The sequence below is a fragment of the Cyanistes caeruleus genome, chromosome 4, assembly GCF_971803275.1.
Source record: "Cyanistes caeruleus chromosome 4, bCyaCae1.hap1.1, whole genome shotgun sequence".
In the NCBI taxonomy this organism is placed as follows: Eukaryota; Metazoa; Chordata; class Aves; order Passeriformes; family Paridae; genus Cyanistes; species Cyanistes caeruleus.
The window spans coordinates 21,326,844-21,341,722 of NC_141704.1; the positions used below are offsets into that span (position 1 = coordinate 21,326,844).

The following is a 14,879-nucleotide window of genomic DNA, read 5'->3' on the forward strand; positions in this document are numbered from 1 at the left end:
GCTTTTACTGCATGTGTGAGAGGATGAGGAAGAGAATTTACCATACGAAACAGGCTGTTGTCAAGCTGCTTAATCAATTCTACAAAGTCCTGAGATATTATGAAGGGGAGGCTATAGGAAAAGTTATCCCAAATGGCCAGGACTGCTATTTAATGCTGAAATATGAGATTAGTTCCTATCTTGAACAGGTCTACATTTCATTGCACTTTAAAATATGCCTTGTAAATTCCACATACAGCATCATGGCCTAACAGTATTCAATAAAAAGTGGTGTGTTATCATATTTGGGCTGTCAAATCTGAATCTGCAGCATCAAATAGAACCACAAGCTTCACCTAAATTATGGATTGTAAAACAAATCATGATTGATTCCCTAATTTCCATTTTAATGGCACTACAAATGGTAATATTTACACCCTTTTTGGCATTACACCTCATTTTGGCACCACAGAGACTGATAAATAGCATTTTATGTCCATTACTGAGGACATAGATTGTTTACAATTTACTTATTCTCGACAGTTTAGATTTACACGTACTGGATAGAGAATAAATTTATCTTAAACCTAATATTTGTTTTCTACAGGAGTTGCATCTCCAAAATTGTACTTGAATCACAAAAGTAAATAACCAAGGAAGAAAAAGTAGATGACATCTTTAGGGGGCCAATCCTGTTGTTTGCTGCAGCAGAAACAGCACCAAATCCTACAAGAGGAGATTAATATATAAAATAGAAGAACAACCTTCTGTTGTTAATATTTATTCTGAGTGTCTATTTTTACTACCTTGTGGAGACAGAGGATCCAAAAGAGATACGGGGACACAGAACAAAAGGCCAACGATTATGAATTTTTTAATTAGTGATACCGACCTTGATCTAAGTTTTCAAGACAGCTCTTTTACAAAGTAAGTGAGTAAATTAAATATTACATAAGCCAGAGATTGTGATGGTGAAGAAAGGAGGAGTCAATGGCAAGGACTGTTCCAAAGGTGTTTGTTGTCAAACAGAGAACACAACCTAGCACAACCAACTTTGCAATTCTAGGAGTTGATTTAATATCTCTTGTGCTTTAGGTACTAAACGTTCACAGATTCATAGAATATACTGAGCTGAAAGGCACCCACCAGGACAATTCAGCCCAATCCCTGGCCCTGCACAGAACACCCCAAGAATCACACCATCTCCTTGAAAGCATCATCCAAACACTTTTTGAGCTCTGTCAGGCTGGTGTGACTGGGGGGCTGTGACTGGAACTCCCCACTTCCCTGGGCAGGTGTTTCCAAACACCCTCTGGGTGAAGAAACTTTTTCTAATATCCAGTCTAAATATCCCTGACACAACTTGAGGCCATTGCCTTGGGTCCTGTCACTGGTCACCAAGAGAGAAGAGATCAGGATCTGCCTCTCCTCTTCCCGCTATGAGGATGCTGAAGACCACAGTGAGGTCTACTCTCAGTCTCCTCCAGGCTGAGCAAGCCAAGTGACCATAGCCACCCCTCACAGAGCTTCCCCTAAAGGGAAACCCTCATGGCCCTTGTCTGGATGTCCTCCAATAGTTTAATATCTTTTTTATACTGTGGCACCCAAAACTGCCCCAGCACTGGAGGTGAGGCTGCCCCAGTGCAGAGCAGAGAGGGACAATCCCCTCCCTCACCCAGCCAACGATGCTGTACCTGGTGCCCCCCAGGACATGGTTGGCCCTCCTGGCTGCCAGGGCACTGCTGGCTCTTGTTCCACTTGCCATTGACCAGAACCCCAGGTGCTTTTCCACAGTGTTGCTCTCCAGCCTCTCATTCTCCAGTGTATAAATACAACAGTTTCCCTGTCCAAGGTGCAGAATCCAGCACTTGCCCTTGGCAAAAGGTTAAAGCAAGCAGCCGAGCACCACGCTAAAGATGATTATTTCACATTATTTCATTGATTATATCACATAACCAAAATCTGTGGGTTTTTTCCATTTTTCTCAATCATACCGATTACTATAAGAAGCAATAGCTTAAGGGCTACTCAAATGGAATTGAAAACCTTCTAGGCTAATGTTTTTCTTTCTTTGTTCCATTGTGCTTTTCTAAATTTGCCTCCTTAAAAGCTGTTCTTAGATTGGTCATGTCACTGAAAGGTGCTTCTCTGTGTGACATGATTAATGCCTTTTTCTTTATTTTCTTAGGGAAGATGATCACAAATGATACTAAGAACATTCATTTTCCAGTAGTTCTCCACAGGAATTATTAGTTTCATTTTATACATTGAAATGTCCTTGACTTCGAATTACAATGGAGAAAAGACATTCAAACATTTGGGTCTTCATGTAAAGTTTTAATAAGAATTTAATAAGAGTCCCTGAACCCATTAGGAAACAAATAAATACAATTTTAGGTACAGTATGAAAATCCCTTGCATTGCTTTGACTACCAAACAAGGAAACACCTTCAGGTTCATTGAACAGCCTGTCCTATTGAACAGGTTTTCTATATTGCTGCATGATTGAAACTTCAGAACATCTGGAAGGGAGAAAATAACATGACAAATAAAGATAAAAATGTGCCTGTTACCTAGAACCAGTATACTGTACATAGGGTATTCAAAACAGGGAATGATATCAACTCCTGGCAGGATTGTAGGCTGAAGCACAGCACAGACACCAGTTGATCTTCATAACACCCACCAGGCAAGAGGGCAAATGCAGCTATTGCCATTTGACAGGTGAGAAAAATTGAGTCCCAGCTTACTGGAGACTGTGTGATAAACAAGAGACAGTGTGGGTGTAGACTAAGGATCAGAAGATCTCTGTGTCCTATTGTGCCCCATAGCAAGTCCATAAAATAAATAATTAGCAGTCAGGCTGTAATAGCACTGACAATGAGTGTAGAACCTTTTAAAATGGCCATTGTTGAAGAAAGTGTTTGGGAAAGCCTGTAGGCTGATACAAAATCCTTTAGAGGGTACACTGCCTGATGTCTGTCTTCAGGTAATCCATCAAACCTGTTATTTTCTCAAGCAAAGCAAACATGTGCATTACCAGCAGGGTTGATCAAACCTAGGCAAGTGTGACATCCAATTTTTACCTGTCCACTCAAATCATGGTATGTTAAAGCTGACACAATTGCATTAGTGGCCTGCCAAAGAGCACAGCCTGCCCACATTTGGGCAGCTGAACTCAGCTGCATGTTTTCAGCTATTTGGCTCAAGCAACATTGCTTTCGCTCTCCTGGCTATTACCAGCCTGGGACTTGGACAGCCTTGTGTGAAAGATGAGGTTGTGGTATGCCCTGGTATTGCTGTTAAGACATGTCTTCAGGGACTTCACCCCACTGAGTCGTAGGAAGAGTAAATTTATCACAAAAAAAAACCAAAAACCCAAATCAAAAAATATTTCCCCCAAACTCCCCAAAACAAACAAGTTATTTTCTCATCTGTAAAGGTAATCAGAGGAAGAAATCCCAGTTTTCTGAGTCAAAGGAAAATTATGAGCTTTCTCAAGGTAACTGAAGTAGGAATCCTTATCAGTGGTTGGATTAGATGATTTCCAGAAGTTCCTTCAAAACCCAAATCTTCTCTGATCCTGTGAAAGAAACCAGTACACAAATCTAAACGATGTTTTCACTGCCCAGCTCAATTCCTTGTAAAGAATGCTTTGCCTTGCAGGCCTGACTGCCCTGCTGATAGCAAGGGAGAGAAGGAAAGCAAATGAGAATAAAACAATGAAAAAATCAGAATGGGATATTAATTTAGTAAACCTATAAAAGGTGTCATCTTTTCTGAATTATTGACAGATAGGATTTGGTTAAGTTCTTGTTTTTATGATTGTTTTTAGAGCTTTACTTGCATCTAGTGTAGGTTCCCCAACATTTGCTTTGTCTAAATTCATTACTATGGATGAGGTGCTGCTCTGCGTGTATTGTCATAAATGCATATAGACTTGAAGTATCAGTATGGAGCATTTGGCTTTATTGCTTTGACTTTGCTCACTGTTATCTAACTGCTCTGAAGTGCTGGACCTTGGCAGGTTTGCCACAATTGTTTATCATTGAAATATACAACAGTACTTTAAACTTCTCTGCTTTCAGCATATTCACATTTATGGCATATGTAAAATACTATAATTCAATTGAAAATGGGACTTTATTGCTCAGAACCGACAGGATTTACCTCACATGAAACAAAAATTTGTACAAGTCTGTGAGTGAGCGATTTTTCTGATTTTCTCTTTTTTGTTTTTTCTTCCTTTTAACATTGTAACATTGCTGTTGTTAGGGAATAGAGTTAGGAAGCTATGTACTGGACAACATTCTTCTCAGGTGTTACATTAGAAATAGTTGTGTTTGTGCTGGAAAACATTTCATTAATCTAACTGTTCCTATATTTTAAAACTAGCAGCAAGTATTAGCACCATGGACTTATAACATGTGACATCTCCAAAACAGGAAGCTGTTTTTTCTTGGTTTTGTAACATGCAAATTTTGAGCTTCTATGGCACTGGTCTGCAGTGGTGTATGAGCCACAAATGTCCCTTACCTCCTCTTGTTTTCATTTGAGACACCGATCTGAACCATTTCATACCTCTTTGCACCAAATAGGTTGTCTAAAGAAAAGTCCTTTGGGGACCAATTTGGGGACTGGAGCCCACCACACCACACATTTTCTATCTGCATGCAGCTCTCTGCTGAGGGCAGCAGTCCTGCCCACCTCAGGGATTTTGGGATGCAGCCTCCCCATCTGCTGTGCTGGTGGGACAGACAGATGGACATCTGCAGCGAGCCAGCATGGGGACCATGAGAGGAGGGTGGTAGCAGTCCTTTCTGCTCTCCTGTGGATCAAGTAGATGCACAGAATAATAGAAACAGGATGCAATCCAGATACAAAAAGAGGCAGTAACATCCAGAATCTCTTACCTGCCAGTCCTGAGACTGAAAAGTGTGAAGGAAGAACATATATCCCTCAGGAATTAATCAGTGAATATGAACATGTCAAAAATGGTTAAAATCAGCAGAAATACATTTTCCTTTTCCATTTCTTATATTGACTCTTATTCCTTAAATAATGACATTTTCCATTTTTTACAGTTTGAGGAAATACATTGCAAAAATTGATATGCCCATGGGAGTAACTCTGCCATTATTGTGGCTTTTTCTTTGACTGTTAGTAACTACAGTTCTTTAAAAGTATCAAAAATAAAAAGTTCTTTAATTTTATCAAAAGCATATGGAACATGTACCACTGTACTTTGGACAAACACCCAAGACATTGCTCATTCCATCATTGTTATTCAGTGAATATGATTCAGAAAGAGAGTGGAAATAAGCTTTTCCCTTTTCCAGAGTAGTTTCTGCCTTGGAAGCTGGCTTTTCTGCTTTTTCATCAAAGAGTAAAACTCCCAAAATAACCAGATAACTTGCTTTCTATCACACCTCAGAACCCACTGAGAGCTCCCACTGGGCCTACCATATCTTAATTTGAAACTGAAAAGCACTCTCGTTTACCCATAATTTACATTGTAACATGTGAAAAGCTAGAAATCCCAGAGAGCAAAGTCCTATCTCATGTAAGTTTGGATACATCCTCACAGATCTTGTGAGTTTCTGGGATTTTATACTGCATGCCTGAAGGCAAACAGGGGGAAAGAAAAATTCAAAAATAATAAATAAAAAGAAGAAGAAAGAAAAGAGGGAAATTTTGTTGTGTCTGCAACATAGGTACAGCAATGTCTCCGGTATAGGATTTTTGGATTTCCAGTGACACCATGCAGACACATCAAGCTGTGGATAAAGCTTCCTCTGCCCAGCATCCATCCCTCTACAGGAAATCTGAGAAATATTAGAGAGGCATTACATGTATACCAGAACAAAGAATTTAAATGGTCTCTACTGTCTCACTTCTGCACTTTGGCAGATCAACAGTAGAACCAACTCCTTATAACTAACTCTACTCCAAGTAGATGGAGTTTTAGCTCTTCATTTCCCCCAATCTCCACGTAATTTTATGATAAGTGAAGCCAAAGTGACAATAATGGAGATGGAAGAAAAAAACTGTCAGACCATGGTTACCAACAGCACAGCTTCTCCCCAACTGCTCCATCCACGTGGTTCAGAGTTGAAATGCAGCAACCACTTTTCTAACATTGTTGAGTCTTTTCCATCGCTTCCTCTATATTTAGATGTCTCAAAAGCCCTGCTGATCAGGTTCTGGTGAGAAAAGCTTGTCTTACACCAAAACATGCACTTAGAAGCCAGTTTTCAGGCCACCAAAATATTTTAAATATCATTTAGGCACAGGAGTCTACAGGATGCTGAGGTAAGAAGTTCACAAGGCTTTTCTTCAGAGAAGTAAATATATTTATTACTGAAATATATTTCAGGTGTTCTGCACAGGACAGTAATTGGTCCTGCATCATCCAATATTTTCATTGCAGGTCGAGTCATACAGGAAATAATTGCTGATAGAGAGTACTGATGCTACACAGCACTGGGGAAGTGATCTTTGATGATGAAGAAAGGAAGACTCGTATGCAGTGATGTGAATCATTTAGCAAGACATAGCTGTGAAACTAAGCATTTTTAACACAGAAAAAAAAATTGAGATCCTCTATGTAACTCTTTCAAGTTTGCTTTTACTTTTTATGTAATTAATTCTGCATTTAAAAAATTCCTTATTTCAATAGAAATTATTCATTAACTTCATCCAGTTTCTCCAAATATTTGTAAATATTTGAGGGAATGGTGTTATTGCTATTCCTTTTCATCCACTAGCTCAGGCACTTGTTCACTGCTTGAGAGACCAGGGATCAAACCTTTCTGCCTGAAGGGATCTGAACTCACATCTGCCACACACCAATAAAGTACGAGCAGTCTGTTAGTGCTGCTATGCTCAGTGTAAACTATTTAAAATTCATTGAACCATCATATGAAGGAGTGAATTATTTCACTACCTAGCTTGATCTGCTGGGCACTCTCATAGGATGTCAGACATTTTCATTCCAGTCCCTGCTCCAGTGAGTCTTTCAATATCAATTTGAAACAACATATGACCAGGAAGACAGAGGAAGGACACCTCAGTGTAGGACGATGCAAGTTCCTAGCACGGTATGTATTTAGGGAAACTTCCTAGATTTACTGGTTCAAATCTGCTCAAGTATAACAGAAGAATGAATATGAGCCTCTGGTATTGCTGAGGATTTTGCTAGCCCTTAGAAATTGGATAAAAGAAATCAATGACTAAAATACCATTAATTCTAGTTCATTTTATTATTTGTCCTTTAGGTGTCTGAAAATCAAATATTCTGTTATGTCCAATGTAATGCTTCAATAAGCACATGACTATTTCTCACTTGTTTTCTAATTTGGCAAAGACAAAACAAAGTAAAAAAGAAAATTTGTTTGAACTAAATGAATTTCATTGATTGCTTTATTCAGCTGGTGAAGAGCTACATTTTAGGGTGTAAGATCCTTAGCACTGGATTCAATTGTCACCTAAAAACTTTACCAAGCCTTTAATGTGCACTTACTGAAGTCTGAATAATTGCTTTGGTGGTGACTGAAAACTTATTATGTGATTTTAATTACTGAGAGGACAATCAATCTGTGTTCCCTGCAGCTATAACTGTGCAAATTTCTATTTAGTGTCCATTTTCTTCATTTTCTTTTTTGGGTAAAGGAAAAATGGACTAGCGTGAGTTTTTCCTCTACCGGCAAAACTACCTATACTTCATTTTGGGGTTTGATTTACTTTACATAAGCAAGGAGAATACCTAAGTGCAGTGCATTACCCAATATCAGTTTCAAGAATAAGATTTGGCAATAGCTCTGTATTCGCTTGTTCAAAGCTTTGTTTTGAGCAAGCAGGTTCACTGGCTGGGTGGCTTCTTGCATAGATGATTTTTGCAACCAGATAATCTAACATCAAAAGGAATCTGCTCACTGTGATTTATCTGGGCAGGGAGAGGTAGGGAGACAAATGTTTTTTCAGCTGTAGATTCTGAAAAGCTTATCCCCTTTACCAATTAGTCATCTACAGCTGAGGATGTCAACAGGAAAAGGATGGGAAGGCTGGAAGTCATCATAAATCTCTCTGACAAAGTGATGTGTGCTGTATGACTGTAAAGCAAATGTAAACTGAACAGAGTCTTTGATTTTTTTTCAGTTCAACTTAAAGCCACTCTGCTGTAAATGAAATCAGAGCCCAAGATAACCCAACTTTCCCTACATCATACCCTTGTTGCCACTTATTCTTTCATACCCCTATTCTGCAGCCACTTTCATAAGTACTTGACTGAATTGTGTGACCACTTGTGCCTAAATTCCCTTCATTTGTAATCCTCAGCTAAACCAGGATCAAAAGATCATACAACTAACTCCCCTTGTAGTATTATCTCACTGCCTTGAAGTAACAAACCCAAATCTTCTGTCTAAGCTGATTCCTGGTAATTATTTGACATGTTCATTTCTCATACGATCAGGTAGCGTTTAGACCTACCACCCAATTAATTTCTTCTGTTTCACTGTTCTCACTGTAGTTAATGAGGGAGAATAGCAATGAAAATTTATTTCTACTTGGACACTTTCTCTGGGCTATGATCATAAAGAGGATCTAGCTGGTTTGCCTATACCGTTAAATAACTGATATTAGTTGAGCTGAATTCCATATGGCATTTGAATTAATGAAGCCTACTTCTAATCAGAATTATGATTTAGAAATTTTGCTCTTCGTCAGGCGCCATGATCTGGCCATTTTTATATTCCCATGTATTAACGGGAATATTTCACTAATACCTGGCATGGCTGCATTTAAAATGATATGCAGCACAAAACATTTTATTTTATGCATAACAATAATTTAAACAATTCCAAAGGCTATAACTTATTCTTTCTCTCCAGGGTATTACTTTTGCAGTAATGAATGAATAAATGATAGTATGAACACAAGGATGTTTAATTTTTCCATACTGGGAAGTCTCTATTGCCAATTTCATATCTTGCACCTTCATTTTTATCAAATCAACCTATAACATCTGTTGAAAGGCAAAAATTGATCAAAGGCCACTTTGGCTTAGGAGTCCCATCAACACATTTCTGGCTTCATTTTATTATAGAGAATACTTTGACAAGCAGGACAATGCAAAATTCTATTAAAAGTTTTGTGGAGTATTGAAGTATTACAGAAGTTATTCCTGGAATCACTAAGATTCATTTCTTGTTGGTACTATTTGCCTTTCCAAGGAAAAATTACTTTAAAACCCTTCCATATAAAAATTGCAGTTACAGATGTTCCTTTCTTGCAAGCAGCAGAAGAGAAAAAAATTTATGAAGAATCAAGATAAATATGCATAAAACCATTCTGCAGATGCTGATCTTTCTGTATTAATGGGTAACTTTTTAGAGGATACTTTATATACTGTAGTAGCATATAGTTTTTCATTTGTACTTTTACTGACTGTAACATTTTTTCCAATTTCATCTCACTGACTTTCATTTCCAGCTCTTGCAGCTGAGCTTATTTAAGAGAAAGAAAGGAGGAAAGAGAAAAGACAGTGTAGAAAGAAATCAGCCTGTGAGAAAGTGCAGGTACATAATCTGAAAATATAATCCAACCTGTCATCATGATTAATATTTCTGGCCTTCCTCTCATCTTCTACTCATCAAGGCTCCTTTTGCCTGTGGCCTTGAAACCAGCAATATCACTTACTCTTGCTTTTGCTTTATCTCCGGGTCTTTTACCCTTTTGCTCCATCCTTCCAAAATTTTGCCTTCCTCTTTTTTGCTCTTATACTCTCCCCCTTCCCTTTCCATTACCCACAGGCTATCCTGGTTTGTTTCCTGGTTTGTTCTTCAACACCATCCACCTGAGAGAGGAGGGTGGATTGCATTAACCACTCATTATCCCCAGTGCCTTTCTGCTCAGCTCAGCCTCAGGCGATGATTTCCCTGTTTATGGACAAACCCCACACCACTTTCCCAGACAACTTTCTGGAGAAAGTTGACCCTGAAAGTCTCACCCTGCTCTGAGTGAAGGCACTCTCATTAACCAAAATACACTCAAGACTAAACACAGAGCTGAACAGAGACTGGTGGTGGTGGGGGGGTGTTAAATCTAATTTTTCTGATTTTTATCTAATTCTACTTTGGTAAATAAGGAGGACGATAGAGAAAGAAAGATTCCAATCAAATGTAAATAATTTGCAGATCTGCTTGATAGGTAAAACCCAAATGAGTTTTATGGAAAAACAATAGCAAAGTCCAGACTGGCTCTAAGCACAGTACAAGAATATGAATAGCTTGACTAAAGGAATATTTCCTAATGCAAATTTTTAAGTTTGGTCAGTTGTAGCATTTATATTAGAATGATATGTCAAAGCTTGTACATAAAGTAATCTCAGCTGATTATTGCATTCCAAACAGCATAGTGGAGAAATACAATCTGAAGGATTTAATTTTAAATTTACTACTTAAATTTTCTTCAGTTATTTCAACATTTAAAGCACGAAACTTGGCAATATGCTGGTCTATCCTCAATCAAGTGTTGTATCCTAAAATAATTTCTGATCAAGCATGCTACTACACAGCAAAAAATGTGGATGATCCAAAAATTTCATCTACTTGCATCCATAATTAGTAAATTAGGAATTAATCTCTTAAAATAATTCAACCTATATCTAGACAAATACTTCTCAGAACTCAGTATTGCTACCAATCACTACAGGGGACTAAGAAAAACAGAGTGGAACAACACATCTAAAAGACAGAAATGATGATAAAAATAAACTTCTGTAGGTACTATGTGTTTCACACAATCAATTTTAGCTTTGTCTCTGAGAGATTTTCTTCTTGAAAAATCTGAAGTGTAGCAAGGGCTAGGTTATGTCCTACAGCTGAATCAGCTGTGTCACCAATTCATCACATCTGGAAGACTTTTATAGAGTTCATATAATTTATTTGTTTGCTAAAGTAGCTAAAACCCAAGTTTTACTTGAAGGGATTATCTACAGATGTTCCTTCCCTCTGATACAAAACCTGTATGTGTTTCCCAGGAGCCATCTCATTACTTAAACAGGGCTGTATCGAAAGCTGTGCATTGAAATCCGAGTGCTCAGCAATAGGTTGTCACGTCATTCTGGCTGGAAGAAAATGCTGCCAGCTGTGCTGAATAAGACTGCAATTGAATACTAAGTAGTAGAAGAAAAAAGGAATTGCTTTTTCTTTTTTTGTTGTTGTGGGTTTGGTTTTGGAATTATTTTTTTTTCTAGAAGTCCAGCCAAAATAAATTTCTTAGATCTCCCTATATTAAAGAGGTTTCCTTATACTAGAACAACAAATAACTGGACTGATTCCATAATGTAGAATTTTCCTTGTGTTCTGGGGAGATACTCTATTCTGTGAAATTGTGGCACAGTTTATACAGCACATCCATCTCTCTCCGTACTTCTGTGACCAGGTGGGCACACTGAACTCAGCACTGCCTTCCTCTGACAGGGTGGGAGCCAGCAGGGGATGCCCTACTGTCTGCACTGCCATTTCTGTTTCAGGTCTTCAGGACAGGAAGAGAAAATTAGGGATAGGATTCTATTTGAGTACTTCAAGTCTTGACTTTCAATATGCCTTCATGTCAGTCTGGATGAGGGGAAGCAGAGGAGATGTTCTCTTCAACCCTCCTCATGTAACTAACTGCCCAAATTCTTGCCTAGTTAATGGAGAAAAAAATTATCTACAGAAAGTCCAATCTGCCTTGTTGACATGGTGCTTAGGGACATGGTTTGTGGTGGAGCTAAGAGAGTTAGGTTTATGGTTGGATTTGATTATCTTAAATATCACTTCCAGCCTAAATGATTCTGTGATTCTGTGAAAAGGATTTCTCTTCTCCAGTGAGTTATCAAACAGCTTGTGTCTATTGGGTTCTAGAAGATGAACTTTTGAGTTCCTTCAAGTAAAGAGTTGAATTTCAGCTTATTCATTGGAAACAAGTATTCCAACCAGCAGCTGACTAAATCAATAGTTGAGCAAAACCAGTTTGACAGTAGCTGAATAAAATGCTTATGCTCCTTCAGTAATGATAAATACAACTTGTCTCTATTGCTCATGTGAGATGTGCTTGGAAACAAAACATTGAGGGAGAGCTGATTGAACAGAGTATTTCATCCAGCATGGATTAGTAGATTACTGTATTTTTTATTCTTTTTTGCAAGGATAAAAAAGAACGTCTTTTTTTCATTCAATTAGACTTGAATTATTCACTTTCTCTTCTCCATTAAATGCAAAAAAATCCCATAGAAGGTATTATTTAATGAGATTATAGCTTTAAAAAAATAGGATCCTTTTTAAAAATTACTGAGTGATAAGAAACACTGGTCAGGCATTAGTGAAGTCCAGTGGAAGCACATCTGGGGGAAGGAACACAGTTTGTGAGGATTTGAAGTGAGGATTTGAAGAAGCTATGTGCAGCACAAAAGTGAAGTGAGGTGTTGTGGGATTGTGTAAATTCCTGAGCTTTTTGTAAATTGTCTGAGAAAGGACAGAAATGGACTGAGATCTGAAGAAGGAGCAGTTACCAAAAGCTGGACAGAGGTAAGGAAAACCAATACAAAGACATAAGTGTTTTCAGTGGGTTGATGGTTTTATTACACTAATTTATACTTTGTTAGAATAACCTGACCACCCATTTCAATATTTTCAATGTGTGTGAAGATATACTATAACACAATTTTGTTATGCTTTAGCTATGACAAATAGCTACTTTCCTCACATTATACATTGCTATCTGCTAACACAACACAAAAGGCAGGTTCTTTAATTTTTTTAATTAATTCCATATAACTAATTTATTTTATTATTTATCACAAACTGTAAGAACCTCCACTGCAGTACCACTGTTTAGTTGGGTACCCCAAAAGCCATATCTGTCTATTGACCCATTGTACTCCCATGTGGAATTTTCAGAAAGAACAATTCCTCTGCTGAGATACTGGTATGAGACAGATGATCACACAGATGACCAGAGTTAGAAAATAATTCTCAGTTAAACTTTACCCTGAATGCAATTCCTCTAAGTCTCTTCTGATTTGCTTTCATTCCCCAGCTTTACCTGAAACTTGAGCAGTATGATTGTGTATATTGATGTACACTTTTAAAGTTCAGTGAAGTCATGGGACTCTCCTCTAGCTGAAGTGGGCATTGGATCAGGATTCACATGGGTCAGCATAACATCACCAAGGAATTCTTTTCCTATATAGAGATTTTGACCTCATGATCTGCCAAGAGAAATGAAGAATAGCACTTATGGGGTAAAGTTTTCCCTGCAAAGGAGATTAATTCTTCTACAGAACATGGTGCTAATAACACCAAAGTCATGCATTCAGTCCCTGTATGAGCCATTTACTTAAGAGCTGGATTCAATGATTCTTGTGGGTTCTTTTCATCACAAAATATTCTGTGAATATGTGACTCTGATGAGATTTTTAATGGAGAGGGCACATCTAATCCAACATAAATAACATGGAGCAAAGGTCCTTATAACACACTGTTAACTAACAGTCTTTCCCCCCTGCTGCAAAGGTTTGTTGTACGTCCCCATAGCAAAGTGGAGATGGAAAATACCCAAAGTGCTTAATGGTACTGGGAAAGCTCTGGGTGGGCTGCACACAGCGTCTGTGCCTAAAAGAGGCCGAAGGCTGACAGCTATAGGAATGGTATCTGATAAGCCATAAGTGTTTCTATCCTTTCTTGCTTTCAGATTGTTCCTTACTCTCAAGACAGCTGTATGCTCCTGCTACTGGGAGTGCATGGTGCTCTCTGACAACTCTTAAACTGGCCCGACCTACTGCCCTGAAAGAATGGGCAGTCCAAACAGATCAAAGGGAGGTAAAGTGCCTGGCCAGAAATCACCAGAAGGCCACAGGATTCAGGTTATGTTAACCCTACACCACTGCCCAATGCATTGTACTGTTTTGCCTTTCAATATTTCAATATTTATGCTCCCAAATCTTCTTTTTCTTTTAAAAAAAATGTTGTTCTTCTAACAAGTTACCAAAGTGCAGGGTGCACGATCCTTAGTGCCTTTACATACACTTCCCTCTAGTGTTAAAAGGTAGCAACTCAACATGTTCCCAGGAGCTATTAGCTTGCCTTAGATTGTCACACTTGCTGTGAACATCAAATTCCTCTCTGCAGTAAAATAACAAAACAAAAATAAATAGCATCTTAAGTATCACAGGGAAAAAAAATCCTATCATTTTCTGTCCTTTAAAACATACTGCAAGTCAGGAAAATAATCACAAAGTCAAGGTAAAGATTCAGATTTCAGAATACATGAATAACATATTCATTAAATTCTGTCAGGTATTTGTGCTCTTCAGCTGTGTGTTAATATTGGACCTGACTTTCAATCATTACCTAAGACAGTACTGCTGATATTAGGAGTATTACAAAGTAGAATATGTTTTTGCCTGGGTGTGTGAAAGGACATACTGACAAGTAATGCCCTTCAGGATAATAGCTGTGTCAAGCCAAATTCAGAGGGCATGCTCTGAAAGTCTCTTATTCTAACCATGGTCAACGAAGTCACGTTTATTAAGCCATGTATTGGCTGTCACGAGTCACGAGTTTATTAAGCCATATATTGGCTTAAAATTTGAAATTCTGTAGGATAGTCATGCTAAATTGTAAACATGAAGAAAAAAAATCCTTGTTGACTAGACTGCACATGTAGAGAAATTTGAATATTGTGAATAGAGCTGTTAAGCTAAAGGAAAATGCATCTGAAAGTAGAAAAACCTTCTACTGTGTTGAAAAAAATCATTCAACACAAACAAAATTTTCACAATATATATTAAAAAGCAGTCTTTGTGCCGAACAAGTGGGTATATTTTGGCTGGTCACTTCCTAAAGCCATTTCTA

The 14,879-nt window shown here is 38.0% G+C and overlaps 1 long non-coding RNA gene across 1 annotated transcript; it reads right to left on the bottom strand.

Moving 5' to 3' along the window:
- Positions 1-2,295: 2,295 nt before the first annotated feature.
- LOC147653470 (uncharacterized) lies at positions 2,296-9,732 on the bottom strand. The gene is made up of 3 exons (XR_015285887.1): positions 9,585-9,732; positions 4,687-4,807; positions 2,296-3,562 (listed from the first exon to the last, which is right to left on the bottom strand). It is a non-coding gene; the product is annotated as an uncharacterized LOC147653470 (long non-coding RNA).
- Positions 9,733-14,879: the final 5,147 nt, after the last annotated feature.